This window comes from Mobula hypostoma, chromosome 15 (genome assembly GCF_963921235.1).
Source record: "Mobula hypostoma chromosome 15, sMobHyp1.1, whole genome shotgun sequence".
Lineage (NCBI taxonomy): Eukaryota > Metazoa > Chordata > Chondrichthyes > Myliobatiformes > Myliobatidae > Mobula > Mobula hypostoma.
Genome location: NC_086111.1, coordinates 9,415,620 through 9,431,384, shown reverse-complemented (window position 1 = coordinate 9,431,384; position 15,765 = coordinate 9,415,620). Strand labels below are relative to the sequence as shown.

At 41.3% G+C, this 15,765-nt stretch overlaps 1 protein-coding gene across 2 annotated transcripts in view; it reads right to left on the bottom strand.

Moving 5' to 3' along the window:
• Positions 1 to 7,174, bottom strand: part of camkva (CaM kinase-like vesicle-associated a) — a 231,384-nt gene extending 224,210 nt beyond the window's left edge. Inside the window, exon 1 of one of the 2 annotated variants that reach the window (XM_063067719.1) lies at positions 6,478 to 7,174. The gene's annotated coding sequence lies outside the window, so the exon portion shown is untranslated. The remainder of the gene's footprint in view (positions 1 to 6,477) is intronic. The other variant, XM_063067720.1, reaches the window with a different exon arrangement.
• Between the last annotated feature and the right edge of the window lie 8,591 nt (positions 7,175 to 15,765).

Below are 15,765 nucleotides of genomic sequence, written 5' to 3'. Positions count from 1 at the left end.
AATTTCTATTTTAAAAATAAGTCAATCACATGCAATAGAATTATGCATGTAGTTACAAATGATTTTATCAACGACAATCCTATTACAATTCAATGTAATTCACAGTGTACCAAATAATAAAAATGATAACGCTCTATGAAAATAAAACACAACCTTCTCAATGATGTTCTGGTACAAGAATATTTCCAGCCCTTCACTAGTTTTTGTTTTATGTACATACAGTTTGACAATGACACCCTCAGCTGAACAATCAACAAGAAATCAAATTATGGTTTTTCAGCCCTGCATCATATTGGGAAAAAAATGCCTATCAGTCTTAGTACAAAAAATAGGTAGGATTTCTGCAACTACCATTAAAGCAATTATTTTTAAACAAGAAGGTAGATCATCCTCTAATAGATTTTCTGTTTAACTTGCTCTCCTTATATGGCAATCAGTCTCAGCTTTGTTATATTAACCCACCCATTATTCCTTTCACGTTGTCTGTCCTCTACGATGATGCTACCCTGATGTGAGAAGAGGAACATGTGCAGAGCATAACATAGAACAAACTCATAGTGTGGAAGAGAATTCTTAGCCAAAATGAACACCATGAAATGTAATTGAAAGATTTTTAAAAATGACTATTTTGCCATTAACTCCTATCACATGGACAATTATTTCACAAATGGAAGTTTGTAACTTAACGTACACATAGTGAGTTTCAGATTCCAACTGGGCATAATGCTTAATCTTGCCGACAGGGAGCACAGCAAAGGTTGACGTAATTTTTTTTTACACACTTCAGTCTGCGGCATCATGTAGAGACATTCAAGAGTAGAAATCTCCTACCTGCAAATATATGAATGATTTCAATGGATTGCAGTAACAGAACTATCAGCTCTTTCCAAATATATTCACAAATAACCCTGTTTGATTTGCCATTAATAAACCTGTACATAATAAACAGCCATAGTTTGCAGCTACTTATCATTATTCATATCATCTTTGCCAGATATTTTATTGGTTACATTATGTCTCTTTCAGACATTGTTCTCAATTAAAATCTTGAAGCCGCTGTGTAGAAGAAGTCACTAATACTTAGTTCGCCCCAAAACGCAATTTTATCCTCTGTGGAAACAAAATACCAATAAACATGTCACAAATATTTTCCTCTTCCTACCTCCTTGCTAAAGCCTAGTAATTTGAAAAAGGTAACGAGAATTAATTCCTTAATGTAAAAATGTTGTATATAATCTGTCTCATCCAAGGCAATATTGTTTGACAAACCTTTATCTAACCCAGTGGAAATCACATTCACTAGAGACACAAGGTTTCCTACTGATGTGTTTGAAAGTTAGTATGGTTAACATTTTAAATACTTCCAGTTATCTATTTAAAAATAGGGAAAATTAAAGGTATTCAAAGTTAATTTTCAGATATGTGGCTGGTTTCACTCCATGAGTGCAGTGTGACCAAATTAAAAGACTAAATTAGTTCTTTACATTTTATATCTAAGTTTGCTAATTTACTAATTGTTCAATTAAATGAACGACCCAGTCTCTGTAGCTTTGACTGCTATATAGGTCATCTAAAATAATAACCTCCTAACCTGCTACCACTAACAGAAGCTGTCTAAATACATTCAGAACATGCACTAGGTTAGTATTCAGATTGTACTTGAACACAGAGTCAAGGGAAGGAAGATTTGTTGCCTAATTTAAAACTATGCAGATACAAATTGCAGTTGTGTTAGACTGCAACTAATAGTTCAGTCTGGAAAAATGCCGCCAAACAAAATATAAAGCTTATTAAAACGCTGCAACATTAACACAAATAAAACCACATCTATAAAATAAGGCTATATTGTTTGGCATGGTGATTGCTAAGAAGTTAATCCTGCAAATGTGGAAAATGGACTCTGTGCCTACGTATGATCTGTGGCTGAGAGAACTGACAAATACTTTACATTTGGAGAGACAGACTATGTAATGAGGACAGAGGGGACATCTTTGAAAGGATATGGGGCCCTGTATTGGACTTTCTTACGGGGTGAGGACTGAGATTTTTGGTGTGGTGCACCTCTGCTGTGTATGTTTACTTTTGCCTTTATATTTTTCTCCCTTTTGCTGCTCAATGTTTAATTAGATTTTGTTAAGGTTTTTTTGTAGATGTGCTTTTTTTTGTTTTATTTTTTTGTTGGTAATTTAAAAAAAAGAATATAAAAAATGTGAATTAAATGTCAATTTTAAATGTGCAGACTACAGCATTTCTGGAGCTTGATATAATGGTTGTAGAGAATTCACTGTTGGTCTGGTTCGGAAATCTTTCTTCAATTGGCAAACAAATTGATGAACCTATGAGGGCTGACTAAAATTCACACTGCACATCAAGGAAAGGATGCTTTATGTGATCTCAAGTCATAGTGCTGTTGGAGGAATCATGTATGGGATAACTGTGTGAAAAATTAATACACATTCACATACAATTGTAACAGGAGTGTATGATTACTTAGCAGCCTCCCTGCCCTGATCATAGGCTGTGGCACGATTGACAACACTTTCCCCTTCAATCATTGTTTAGGTGACTGACGTGGAACCAAATGCCTTTCTTACCTATCAACTGGCAGGAGTTACAAATATTCTAATTATACTGATCAATGGAATTATCACTGCTAATATTGTTCTGGGGGGTTTGCTTGCATTTTGGGTTGAGACTTTTCATCAGTCCAGTGAAAGGTTTCCTTCAACCGATGCTGCCTGAACCTCTGAGTTTTTCCAGCATCTTGCTGGTTGCTGCATACAATCTTATACTTTGTCTGTGATTCTGGTGGCCCAGTAATCTACCCTTGTCTCCTTCCTATGATCCAGCAACAGGCTGTTTCTCAATCCACCATTGTAAGCACAGTGGAAGTGGATGCTAATAATGCCAGGATCTCTTACAATCCACTAATTGTCAATCACCAGACATTCCAAACCCAAAAGGGCACAAGGTTTCCCTAAGTAAATATTGGCAAGAGTGAAGTAGTTTTTAAGCTGCTGCCACTTCTGTTCCCTAGTTGCCTCTCCCCATCCATCCAATACACTAGGAACTCTCCAAGGCTGAATCCGACTCTTCACAGTCAAGGTGCCAAATCTGATCTTCAGGTTGATTCTGTGTCATCACTAATGCTGCATATTCCACTTCTTAAGTGCAACGGGGTGATGTCTTTACTGAAGTCCCCAGCCATACCTGCACCTCTGCTCTCAACCAATTTCAGTTCAGTCCTGTCCTGGAGCCTGTGTTCCACCTCCTGTAAAACCTACAACCCCACAAACCTATGCTGCCCGGTCCTAACTTCCTCTAAATCCCACTCACCCTGCCGCTGGCTCGCTGGCTCAGACCTGAAAAATCAATAGTCCATTTTCCCCTACAGATGCTGTCTGATCCACTGAGTAAATTCAGTTGCTTGTATTTTGCTCCAGGTTTCAGTATTTGCCCTCTCTTTTGTCTCCACTAGGTCCTGGTTATGGGACACTTTGTCCTTATTAACTGGACCCTCCATAATTCCCCGTGGCCATCAACAGAAAACCAACGTGGCTCCAGTTAGGCTTCTTAAGCAATCCTGAAGTAAACAGTTCACCACCCCTGCCCACTGCCAAAACTCCATCATTACAACTGCCACCACCCTTGGAATGTCTTTACAACCCGTCTGGTTGAGACGCTTTGTTTCAGATGTTATTGGATGAGACTCCTGCCGGATGCCTTGGAATCTGTTGTGACCATGTTAAGTTCAAAGTTCATAAAAAGCTTTATTATCAAAGTACGTATACATTATCATATACCACCTTGGGATTCATTTTCTTGCAGGTGTTCACAGTAGAACAAGAAATACGATAGTGTCATTGAAAATCTATGTACAAAGACTGACAAGCAATCAATGCGCAAAAGAAGACAAACGGAATAAATGCAACAATAATAAATAGATAGAAGGGTAAATAAATAAATAAATAGTGGCACATTAGGTGGTGGTTAGCAGTACAAGCCACCGCTGCTGCAGCTGCCTGTAAAGAGTTTTTCACTTTCTCCCTGTGGCAGTGCCAGTTGCCTCTCGGTGCTCCGGTCCCCCCCCACCCCCATAGTCCAAAGGTCAGCTAGTTGGTCATTGGTCATTGTAAGTTGTCCCCTGATTAGGCAAGCATTAAATTGGGCATTGCTGGGGTGGGGTGGCTCCATCGGTTGGAAGGGCCTGTTCCCTACTGTATCCCAAGAAAACAAAAAAAAACATTGAGAATGTGAGTTGCAGAGTTATTGAAAGTGAGTCCAGAGGTTGTGTCAGTGATCATTTTAGTGTTAAGGTGAGTAAAGTTATCTACAATGCAAGTTGCACACAGGCAACGCATCTTAACAACCCCAATCTGGATCCTCATCACAGTTTAATACCTATTCCCATCACGACAGTGATCAAACCCGCCTCTAATGCAAACCAAAGATTTACCCCTACATCTATCGAAAGTTGGTGTTGGCGGCACTCCGAGGCGGGGGGTGGGGGGAGTGGTTGAGAGTGAGAGCAAGGTGCGGCGAGGCAAATATCATCCAACGCAAAGCCACATGCAGGGGTGCGGATTTGGAGGGAGGTACCGGGCATCGAAGAAGAAACCGCACTTTCCACAGTACATCTCTAACAATTTGCTCGCCAGATTAGCCTCCATGTCACAACAAGCAAAATATTTCACACAGTGTGGTATATTTTCTTCAGCGGGGATTCAGATCTCAGAGCAGATCACAACCGACGGGGCGGAGTTCATGAGGATCCAAATTTGTGAATTTTCAAAACTGCGCATATTAATAAAGGATTTCAAAACGCATAATAAATTTATCTCCTTGTTTCTACGATTCTACTAGCAGCAGAAAGTTGTCAATTCAGCCAGCACAATCCCGGGCACTAGCCTCCCCAGCACGGAGGACACATCCGAATGGCGACATCCATCTTCAATTACCCCCATCACCCAGGACATGCCCTCCTCTCATTTCTACCAACAAGGAAGAGGTACAATAGCCTGAAGACAAGCACTCAACATTTCAGTAAAAACTTCTCCGCCATCAGATTTCTGAATGTGCAACGAACCTATGAATCTAGTTATTTTACCGCTCCTTTTATACTAATTATTAAATTTATTATATATGTGGTAATTTATAGATTTTATAATTTATGTATTGCAATGCACTGCTATCGCAAAACAACAATTTTCACGACATATGCTAGTAATTTTAATTCTGAATTAGATTAACTTGAAATTATCCACGACCGAGTTAAGTCAAGTTACTTTAGAATGGAATCAAGTAAAACTGACTGTAAGAAAGTGGCGGTGCCAAGCGAAATAGCAGTGAGCAGTAAGATATTTTGTAACTCCCACTGATATTTCGCAAAGTCAAATATAATTGATAATGTGCGTGTTTTAAACTGGAATTCACACCCCCGGCGAATTAACGCGATCCACGTTGGGGTTAACATCTTGCCCTCGAGTCAAAGGGTAAGCGATATCTCGGACGCGTTGAATTTGCGCGGGTCCTGGCACAATGCGCGAATGGTCAAACGTAGCCGTGACTCGCAGTCGCTATAATCTCTGCAAAATCAAACCCCTCTATCCTTGGACCAAACCCAAGGGGTGGTCAAAGCACTCCCTACATCAAATTTCCGCAGTCTTATGCAATAAGGGGGAACGAATCAGTCTCGACGTTGTTTTAAATTACTGAGGTGACCAGAGATAACGGCACCAAACTGAAAACACAAAACGCGTATCTTGGCGGGATTGTAAAACAATTACCACGAAAGAAGATTAAACTCACACCAGCTGCACCGTGTGTGCACACTGGCGAATTCTGCGTGGAATACTTGAGAGATGCGAACAGCCACCTTTGGCAGACGGTGGTGCTGTTTCGTGGGTTTAAGTTGGAAGCTTTAAAATCCCCCCGTTACTGTCTTTTTAAGCACTGCTTAAACCCACAAGAGCAGAAGTTGTTCATTTTTCAAAGTCTGCTTCCGCCAATTCCGTTACTAGATAAATCAAAACAACACTCTTATCTCTGAATCTATAAACTCCACATATCTACCGAGTACGATTGGCCGCTAAATCTCCACCCCGTCTCAAATTAACCTTTACATGAAAGTGGGGGCAGATCCAATCTTTTTTCATTTTCAAATCGCAAGTCTGTTTTCTCTCCGTGGCAGTTCTAAAGATATAACTAACAGCGCGAACAAAACCCTCTGTACCTGGACGCACATGGGAGTAATCCTGTACACAGGACCACGAGGAGAGCTTGAAGCAGTTTGGGAAAAGAACCATAATTGACAGAGAACAATAAAATAGATTTGCCCCAAACTGACCTAAAAGGGGTCAGATTGCAGTTACTCTGACGGCTTTACACCAAATGGCCCTGACCAAATCTCAGTGCCAGGTCCACTCATCAAATAGCCCCAATATGCAATATTCCACGCTGGGAGAGTATAGTACTCACTTAATCCTCGTTGCGTTGTGAAATGGGTAGTCTAATCCCGCTGCGTTGATTCGACTCACGGTTACCGTGCCTCAGGGTGGCTTTTTTGCAGAATATAAAATGCCCTAGCGAAGGAAAGGTGTGGGGCTCGGTAGAGTTGGCAGCCCTGTTGGGAAAGGTGAGAGGCGCCGAGTGGTTTAGTGGCAGGCGAGACACCGACCCTGGTGTCCGCGAGGTGCCACATGGATAGCGCGGAACCCGCACGCTTCACCCGCAGTTTGCTAGTGCAACTGGGGAGAGAGGCAGTTCACACACACCCGGAGCGAGTCTGAGAGAAATAGCGCAGAGTGACGGAGAGCGGAGGATCAGCGGAGATGGGAGGGGAGGTTTCGCCACACACACACACACACACACACACACACACACACATACACACTCACTCTCTCACACACACATACACACTCACTCTCTCTCACACACACACACACTCTTTCACATACACATACACACTCACACACACACACACACTCACTCTCTCACACACACATACACACTCACTCTCTCACACACACACACACACACTCTTTCACATACACATACACACTCACACACATGCATATACACTATCATAAACACACACTCACTCTGACACACACATACTCACCCACTTTCTCTCTCTCTCTCTCTCTCACACACACACACACACACACACACACACACACAGCACTGGAGGAATACGGGAGGCTTCACCACACAATCGGCATTAGGAAATCATTCAACAAACTCCTCTATATCTAAGTCCCCGCCCCATACTGGATCTTTTACCTTACCAAATTTCTTAAGACATCCAAGTTTGAGCCAGCTCTCTCTTTTGTTTCTTGGCACTAGACAGTTCAAAGTTCAAGTTCAACGTAAATTTATTTTCGAAGTACATATGTGTCACCATATACAACCCTAAGATTCATTTTCTTACGCACATACGCAATAAATACAAGAATTAGAATAGAATCAATGAAAGACTACACCCACCAGGTCAAACGACTGGAATGCAAAAGGCAACAAACTGCAAATAAAAAAGAAAGAAAATTATAAATAATAATAACCAAAAAAAAGCAAAAAACATCAAGAACATGGATGAGGAGTCTTTGAAAGTGAGTCCATAGGCTGTGGGAACAATTCAGTGATTCCTTTCTGGTTCAAGGGCCTGATAGTTGAGGGGTAATAACTGTTGCTGAAGCTGGTGGTGTGGGTCCTGCGCTCCTGTACCTCCTTCCAGATGGCTGCAGTGAGAAGGAAGCATGACTTGAGTGATGGGGATCCCTGACGATGGATGCTGCTTTCCTGCAACAACGCTTCGTGTAGATATACTCAATGGTCGGGAGGGCTTTACGCACGATGGACTGGGCAATAGCCACTACTTTTTGAAGGATTTTCCATTCAGACAGGAATGTGTGTTCCCTGTAACTTACTGACACATGAAAACAGGAGCTGGAGTAGGCCACTCGGCCCTTCAATTCTGCCTGACCATTCCATATGGTCAAGCCTAATCTGTCCCTGCCTCCTCTTTTCTGTTCCAGTTACCTATTGCCCTCAATAATGATGATGGAGCACCACTGCAACCTTTGGCCCATCTTGTCCATGCCAAAATATTATTCCGCTTAGACCCATTGACATGCACCCTCCACACCCATGACCCTCATTTAGGCCTCTCTTAATATATCTCCACTTTCCATTATATCAGTGATTTAGGGTCTCTAACTCCTTGGCACAGATAACTCCAGAGATTCAGTACACTCTGCAAGAAGAAATTTTTACATGCCTTGGTTTTAATTGATAGCCCTTTATATTCTTTATATTGTCAGATTGTCTCCTTGTTTGAGACTCTCCCGCTAATGGAAACGCCATGTCCCCTTAAGATACAAGACGTTTCAATAAAATTACTAGTCATTCTAATCTGTAACAAATAGTTATACAATTGCTTTAGCTTGTGATAGGATAACACTTTGAGAGGCTTTATCTGTTGTCAGGAAGAGATTCACCACAAACTCTGCACTGGCATTAGATTCAACACACTCAGTATTGGAGTAGGTTACCTATAATTTCCTTTTTTTGTCTCCTTCCCTTCTTGAAGAGTAAAGTGACATTTGCAATTTTCCTGTCTTCTGGAACTGTTCCTGAATTTATTGTTTCTTGAAAAATCATTACTAATTCCTCCACAATCTCTTTCACCACCTCTTTCAGAACACTGGAGTGTAAACCATCTGGTCCAGGTGACTTATCTACCTCAAGATCTTTCAGTTTCCCAAGAACTTTCTCCCTAGTAATAGTAACTTCACACACTTCATGACCCCAACACCTGCAACTTCCATCATACTGCTAGTGTCTGCCACAATGAAGACTGATGCAAAATACTTATTCAGTTTATTTGCCAGTTCCTTGTCTCCCATTACTACATACCCAGCATCACTTTCCAGCAGTCTGATATCCACTGTTGCATTTCTTTATGTATTTGAAGAAACTTCTGGTATCCTTGTTAATATTATTAACAAGAGAAAACCTTCAGATGCTGGAAATCTGGGCAACTCACACAAAAACTCACACAAAGGAACTCAGCAGGCTAGGCAGCGTCTATGCAAGAAAGTACAGCTGAAAACATTGACCATACTTTTTTCCATAGATACTGCCTGGCCTGCTGAGTTCTTCCAGCATTTTATGTGTGCTGTTAATATTATTACATATACCATAGAACATAGAAATTTACAGCACATTACAGTCCCTTTGGCCCACAGTGTTTTGCCAAGCATGTAACCTACACTAGATACTGCCTAGAATTTCCCTTGCACATAGCCCTCTATTTTTCTAAGCTCCGTGTACCTATCCAAGTGGCTCTTAAAAGACCCTATTATATTCACTTCCACCACCGCCGCTGGCAGCCCATTCCATGCACCCACCACTCCCTGTGTGAAAACTTACCCCTGACATCCCCTTGGTACCTATTTCCAAGCACCTTAAAATGATGCACCCTTGTGTTAGCCATTTCAGCCATGGGAAAAGGCTTCTGGCTTTTCTACCCGATCAATTCCTCTGTTCATCTTATACACCTCTATCAGATCACGTCTCATCCTCCGTCACTCCAAGGAAAAAAGACCAAGTACCATCAAACTATTCTCATAAGGTACACCCTCCAATCCAGGCAACTTCCTTGTAAATCTCCTCTGCACTTTCTCTATAGTATCCACACCCTTCCTGTAGTGAGGCGACCAGAACTGAACACAGTACTCCAAGTGGGGTCTGACAAGGTCTTATATAGCTGTAACATTACCTCATGGCTCTTGAACTCAATCCCATGGTTGATGAATGCAATCACATCATACGCACTCTTAACAACACTGTCAACCTGTGCAGCAGCTTTGAGTGTCGTATGGACATGAATCCCAAGATCTCTCAGATCCTCCAAGCTGCCAAGAATCTTACCACTTATATTATATTCTGTCTTCAAATTGGACCTACCAAAATGAACCACTTCACACTTAACTGGGTTGAACTCCATCTGTCACTTTTCAGCCCAGTTCTGCATCCTATCGATGTCCTGCTGTAACCTCTGACAATCCTTCAGACTATCCACAACACCCCCAACCTTTGTTTCATCAGCAAACTTACTAACCCACCTTTCTACTTGTTCATCCAGGTCATTTATAAAAATCACAAAGAGGAGGGGTCCCAGAATAGATACTTGTGGAACACCACTAGTCACCGACCTCCATACAGAATATGAACTACCCTTTGTCTTCTGTTGGCAAGCCATTCTGGATCCACGAAGCAAGGTCTCCTTGAATCCCATGTCTCCTTACTTTCTGAAGGAGCCTGGCATGGGGAACTTTATCAAAGTGGGATGGGAACCAGAATGACAGAGCTGAGGAAGGGGAAAACAGAAATAAATCTAAGATAGTGAGCAGTAAAGATGTCAAGAAAGACAGGCAGGTGATGGGGCAAATTTGTAGCCATTGGGATGAGTTGCAGTGCAATAAAGTTGTGTGAAATCAAAGTGAAAAGTACCAAATACTGGTCTTAAGGCGTTATACTTAAATGCACGCAGCATAAGGAATAAGGTGGATGATCTTGTTGTACAGCTACAGATTGGCAGGTATGATATTGTGGCCATCACTGAGACGTGGCTAAAGGATGCACGTCTCTGGGAGCTGAACATCCAAGGATACACGGTGTATCGGAAGGATAGGAAGGTAGGCAGAGGGGGAGGTGTGGCTTTATTGGTAAGAAATGATATTAAATCATTAGAAACAGGTGATATAGGATCAGAAGGTGCAGAATCTTTATGGGTTGAGCTAAGACATCGCAGGGGTAAAAGAACCCTGATGGCAGTTATTTATAGGCCTCCAAACAGCTGCAGTGATGTGGACTACAAATTATAACAGGAAATAGAAAAGGCTTGTCAGAAGAGCAGTGTTATGATAATTGTGGGGGATTTAACATGCGAGTGGATTGGGAAAATCAGGTCGGAACTGGATCTCAAGAGAGAGAATTTGTAGAATGTCTGTGAGATGGCTTTTTAGAACAGCTTGTTGTTGAGCCCACTAGGGGATCGGCCGTACTGGATTGGGTATTGTGTAATGAACCAGAGGTGATTAGAGAGATTGAGGTGAAGGGACCCCTAGGAGGCAGTGATCATAACATGATTGAGTTCACTGTGAAATTAGAAAAAGAGAAGCCGAAATCTGATGTGTCGGTATTTCAGTGGAGTAAAGGAAATTACAGTGGCATGAGCGAGGAACTGGCCAAAGTTGACTGGCAAGGGACACTGGCGGGAAAGACGGCAGAGCAGCAGTGGCTGGAGTTTATGCGAGAAGTGAGGAAGGGGCAGGACAGGTATATTCCAAAAAAGAAGAAATTTTCGAATTGTAAAGGGATGCAACCGTGGTTGACAAGAGAAGTCAAAGCCAAAGTTAAAGCAAAGGAGAGGGCATACAAGGAAGCAAAAATTAGTGGGAAGACAGAGGATTGGGAAGTTTTTAAAACCTTACAAAAGGAAACTAAGAAGGTCATTAAGAGGGAAAAGATTAACTATGAAAGGAAGCTAGCAAATAATATCAAAGAGGATACTAAAAGCTTTTTCAAGTATATAAAGAGTAAAAGACACGTGAAAGTAGATATAGGACCGACAGAAAACGATGCTGGAGAAATTTTAATGGGAGATAAGGAGATGGCGGAGGAACTGAACGAGTATTTTGCATCAGTCTTCACTGAGAAAGACATCAGCAGTATACCGGACACCCAAGGGTGGCAGGGAAGAGAAGTGTGCGCAGACACAATTACAACAGAGAAAGTACTCAGGAAGCTGAATAGTCTAAAGGTAGATAAATCTCCTGGACCAGATGGAATGCACCCGCGTGTTCTGAAGGAAGTAGCTGTGGAGATTGCAGAGGCATTAGCGATGATCTTTCAAAAGTCGATAGATTCTGGCATGGTTCCGGAGGACTGGAAGAGTGCAAATATCACTCCGCTATTTAAGAAGGGGGCAAGGAAGCAAAAAGGAAATTATCAACCTGTTAGCTTGACATCGGTGGTTGGGAAGTTGTTGGAGTCGATTGTCAAGGATGAAGTACCTGGAGGCATATGACAAGATAGGCAGAACTCAGCATGGATTCCTTAAAGGAAAATCCTGCCTGACAAACCTATTACAATTTTTTGAGGAAATTACCAGTAGGCTAGACAAGGGAGATGCAGTGGATGTTGTATATTTGGATTTTCTGAAGGCCTTTGACAAGGTGCCACACATGAGGTTACTTAACAAGATAAGAGCACATGGAATTACGGGAAGGTTACATACGTGGATAGAGCATTGGCTGACTGGCAGGAAACAGAGAGTGGGAATAAAGGGATCCTATTCTGGTTGGCTGCCGGTTACCAGTGGTGTTCCACAGGGATCAGTGTTGGGCCGCTTCTTTTTACATTGTACATCAACGATTTGGATTATGGAATAGCTGGCTTTGTGGCTAAGTTTGCTGACGATACAAAGATAGGTGGAGGGGCCGGTAGTGCTGAGGAAACAGAGAGTCTGCAGAGAGACTTGGATAGATTGGAAGAACGGGCAAAGAAGTGGCAAATGAAATACAATGTTGGAAAGTGTATGGTTATGCACTTTGGCAGAAGAAATAAACGGACAGACTATTATTTAATTGGAGAAAGAATTCAAAGTTCTGAGATGCAACGGGACTTGGGAGTCCTCGTACAGGATACCCTTAAGGTTAACCTCCAGGTTGAGTCGGTAGTGAAGGAGGCGAATGCAATGTTGGCATTGATTTCTAGAGGAATAGAGTATAGGAGCAGGGATGTGATGTTGAGGCTCTATAAGGCGCTGGTGAGACCTCACTTGGAGTACTGTGGGCAGTTTTGGTCTCCTTATTTAAGAAAGGATGTGCTGACGTTGGAGAGGGTACAGAGAAGATTCACTGGAATGATTTCTGGAATGAGAGGGTTAACATATAAGGAACATTTGTCCGCTCTTGGACTGTATTCCTTGGAGTTTAGAAGAATGAGGGGAGACCTCATAGAAACATTTCGAATGTTGAAAGGCATGGACAGAATGGATGTGGCAAAGTTGTTTCCCATGATGGGGGAGTCTAGTACAAGAGGGCATGACTTAAGGATTGAAGGGCGCCCATTCAGAACAGAAATGCGAAGAAATTTTTTTAGTCAGAGGATGGGGAATCTATGGAATTTGTTGCCACGGGCAGCAGTGGAGGCTAAGTCATTGGGTGTATTTAAGGCAGAGATTGATATGTATCTGCGTAGCCAGGGCATCAAAAGTTATGGTGAGAAGACGAGGGAGTGGGATTAAATGGGAGAATGGATCAGCTCAGGATAAAATGGTGGAGCAGACTCAATGGGCCGAATGGCTGACTTCTGCTCCTTTGTCTTATGGTCTTATGGTCTTATGGTCTAAATGCCTTACTGAAATCCATAGTGTGCACCACTGCTCTACCTTCATCAATGTGTTTTGTTACATCCTCAAAGAATTCAATTAGGCTCGTAAAGCATGACCTACCCTTGACAAAGCCATGCTGACTATCCGGAAACAGATTATGACTCACCAAATGCTCATAAATCCTGCCTCGCGGGATCTTCTCCAACAACTTGCCCACGACTGTAGTAAGACTCATTGGTCTATAATTTCCTGGGTTATCTCTACTCCCTTTCTTGAACAAGGAAGCCACATTTGCAACCCTCCAATCCTCCAATACTTCTCCCGTTCCTATTGATGATACAAAGTTGATTGCAAGAGGCTCAGCAATCTCCTTCCCACAGTAGCCTGGGGTATATCTCATCTGGTCCTGGCAACTTATCTAACAATGCTTTTCAAAAGCTCCAGCACATCTTCTTTCTTAATGTCTATATGCTCAAATGTAAGTCATCCCCACAACTGCCAAAGTCTTTTTCCCTGGTGAATACTGAAGCAATGTGTCATTAAGTACCTCTGCTACCTCCTCTGACTCCATGCATACATTTCCACTATCGCACCTGATTGGTCCTATTCTCACATGGATCATCCTCTTGCTCTTCATATATTTGTAGAATGCCTTGGGGTTTTCCTTAATCCTACTCACCAAGGGCTTTTCATGACCCCTTCTGGCTCCCCTAATTCCATTCTTAAGCTCCTTCCTAGCAACCTTGTAATTTCCTAGAGCTCTAACAGTACCTAGTTTCCTGAATCTTTCATAAGCTTTCTTCTTAACTAGATTTCCTACATACTTTGTACACCATATTGTCTAATTTACTTTCATATTCCATATTTACTTTCTTAATGACTTTTTAGTTGCATTCTGTAAAGAGGAATACTTCTTCTTCTTTGGCATGTATATATCCTGTGTCTTCCAATTGCTTCCAGAAATTCCAGCTATTGCTGCCCTGCCATCATCCCTGCCAGTGTTCTTTTCCAGTCAATTCTGGCCAATTCCTCTCTCACGCCTCTGTAATTCCCTTTACTTCACAGTAATACTAATACATATGACTTTAGCTTTTCTGAAATTTCAGGGTGAATTCAATCATATTATGATCCCTTGTCCCTAAGCTCCCTAATCAATTTTGGTGCATTGCACAACACGTAATCCAGAATAGCTGATCCCCTTGTGGGGATAACCATGAGCTGTTCTAAAAATCTTCCCCTTTAGGAATCCAGCATTCTAGAAACTTCCCCTCTTGGAATCCAGCACCAACCTAATTTTCCCAATCTGCCTGCATATTGAAATTCCTCAAGACCATTGAAACATTGCCCTTTTGACATGCATTTTCTATTTTCCATTGTAATTTGTAGACTACATCTTTACTACTGTTTGGGGGTCTGTTAGGGTCTTTTTACCTTTGCAGTCCCCAAGTTCTATCCACAATGATTCAATATCTTCTGACCCTCTGTCACTTCTTTCTCTTTCAATATTTTATTAGTTTCTACATAGAAGAATACAGAGGACAAGAAAGTATATATAAGGTAAAAAAAAACCTACCAATTACATTATATCTATTCATAATAACAATCTGATTACTCCGTATTCATGTAGGTTAGTCAAAGTTATATTGAAATACATTAATTTATTACAAAAATGGAGTCTAACCCCTATCAGGACTGAATCTGTCTATTAAGAAAAAAAAAGGTAAAATACCTTCTCATATACTGTAATAAAAATTAATAATAGCCAACATCTGAATGTAAACAACAAATTGAAGGTTTTGAAAGTTTTGAAAATAATTCAGAAAGGGTCCCCACAATGTTTCAAAGTCTTGACGAGATTCAGAAATTGAACAACGAATCTTCTCTGAATCTAAGCATGACATAACGTCGCATAACCATGAGTAGGAGGAAAAACATCTTTCGTTTTAAACAAAAGCGCCCTTCTAGCTATAAGAGAACTAAAGGCCAAAATATATAAATCAGATGTCTTCAGCTTGATATCTTGTCCTGCAACAATACCGAACAGGGCCGTCAGAGGATTAGGCTTAAAATTGACTTTGAAAAGTAAAGAAAAAGTTAAAAAACTTCCTTCCAAGATTTTTCAAGACATGGACAAGTCCAAAACATATGAATTAATGAAGGCTCTCCATTATTACATCTGTCACAGTAGGGAGATACATCCAAATAAAAATGAGATAGCTTATCTTTAGTCATATGGACTCTATGTACCACCTTAAATTGTACGAGGGAATGGTGAGCACATAGCAATGAAGTATTAACCAGTTTAAAAATTTCATTCCAAGTTTCTTCAGATATTGATGTCTGTAAATCTTGTTCCCAGAGATTCT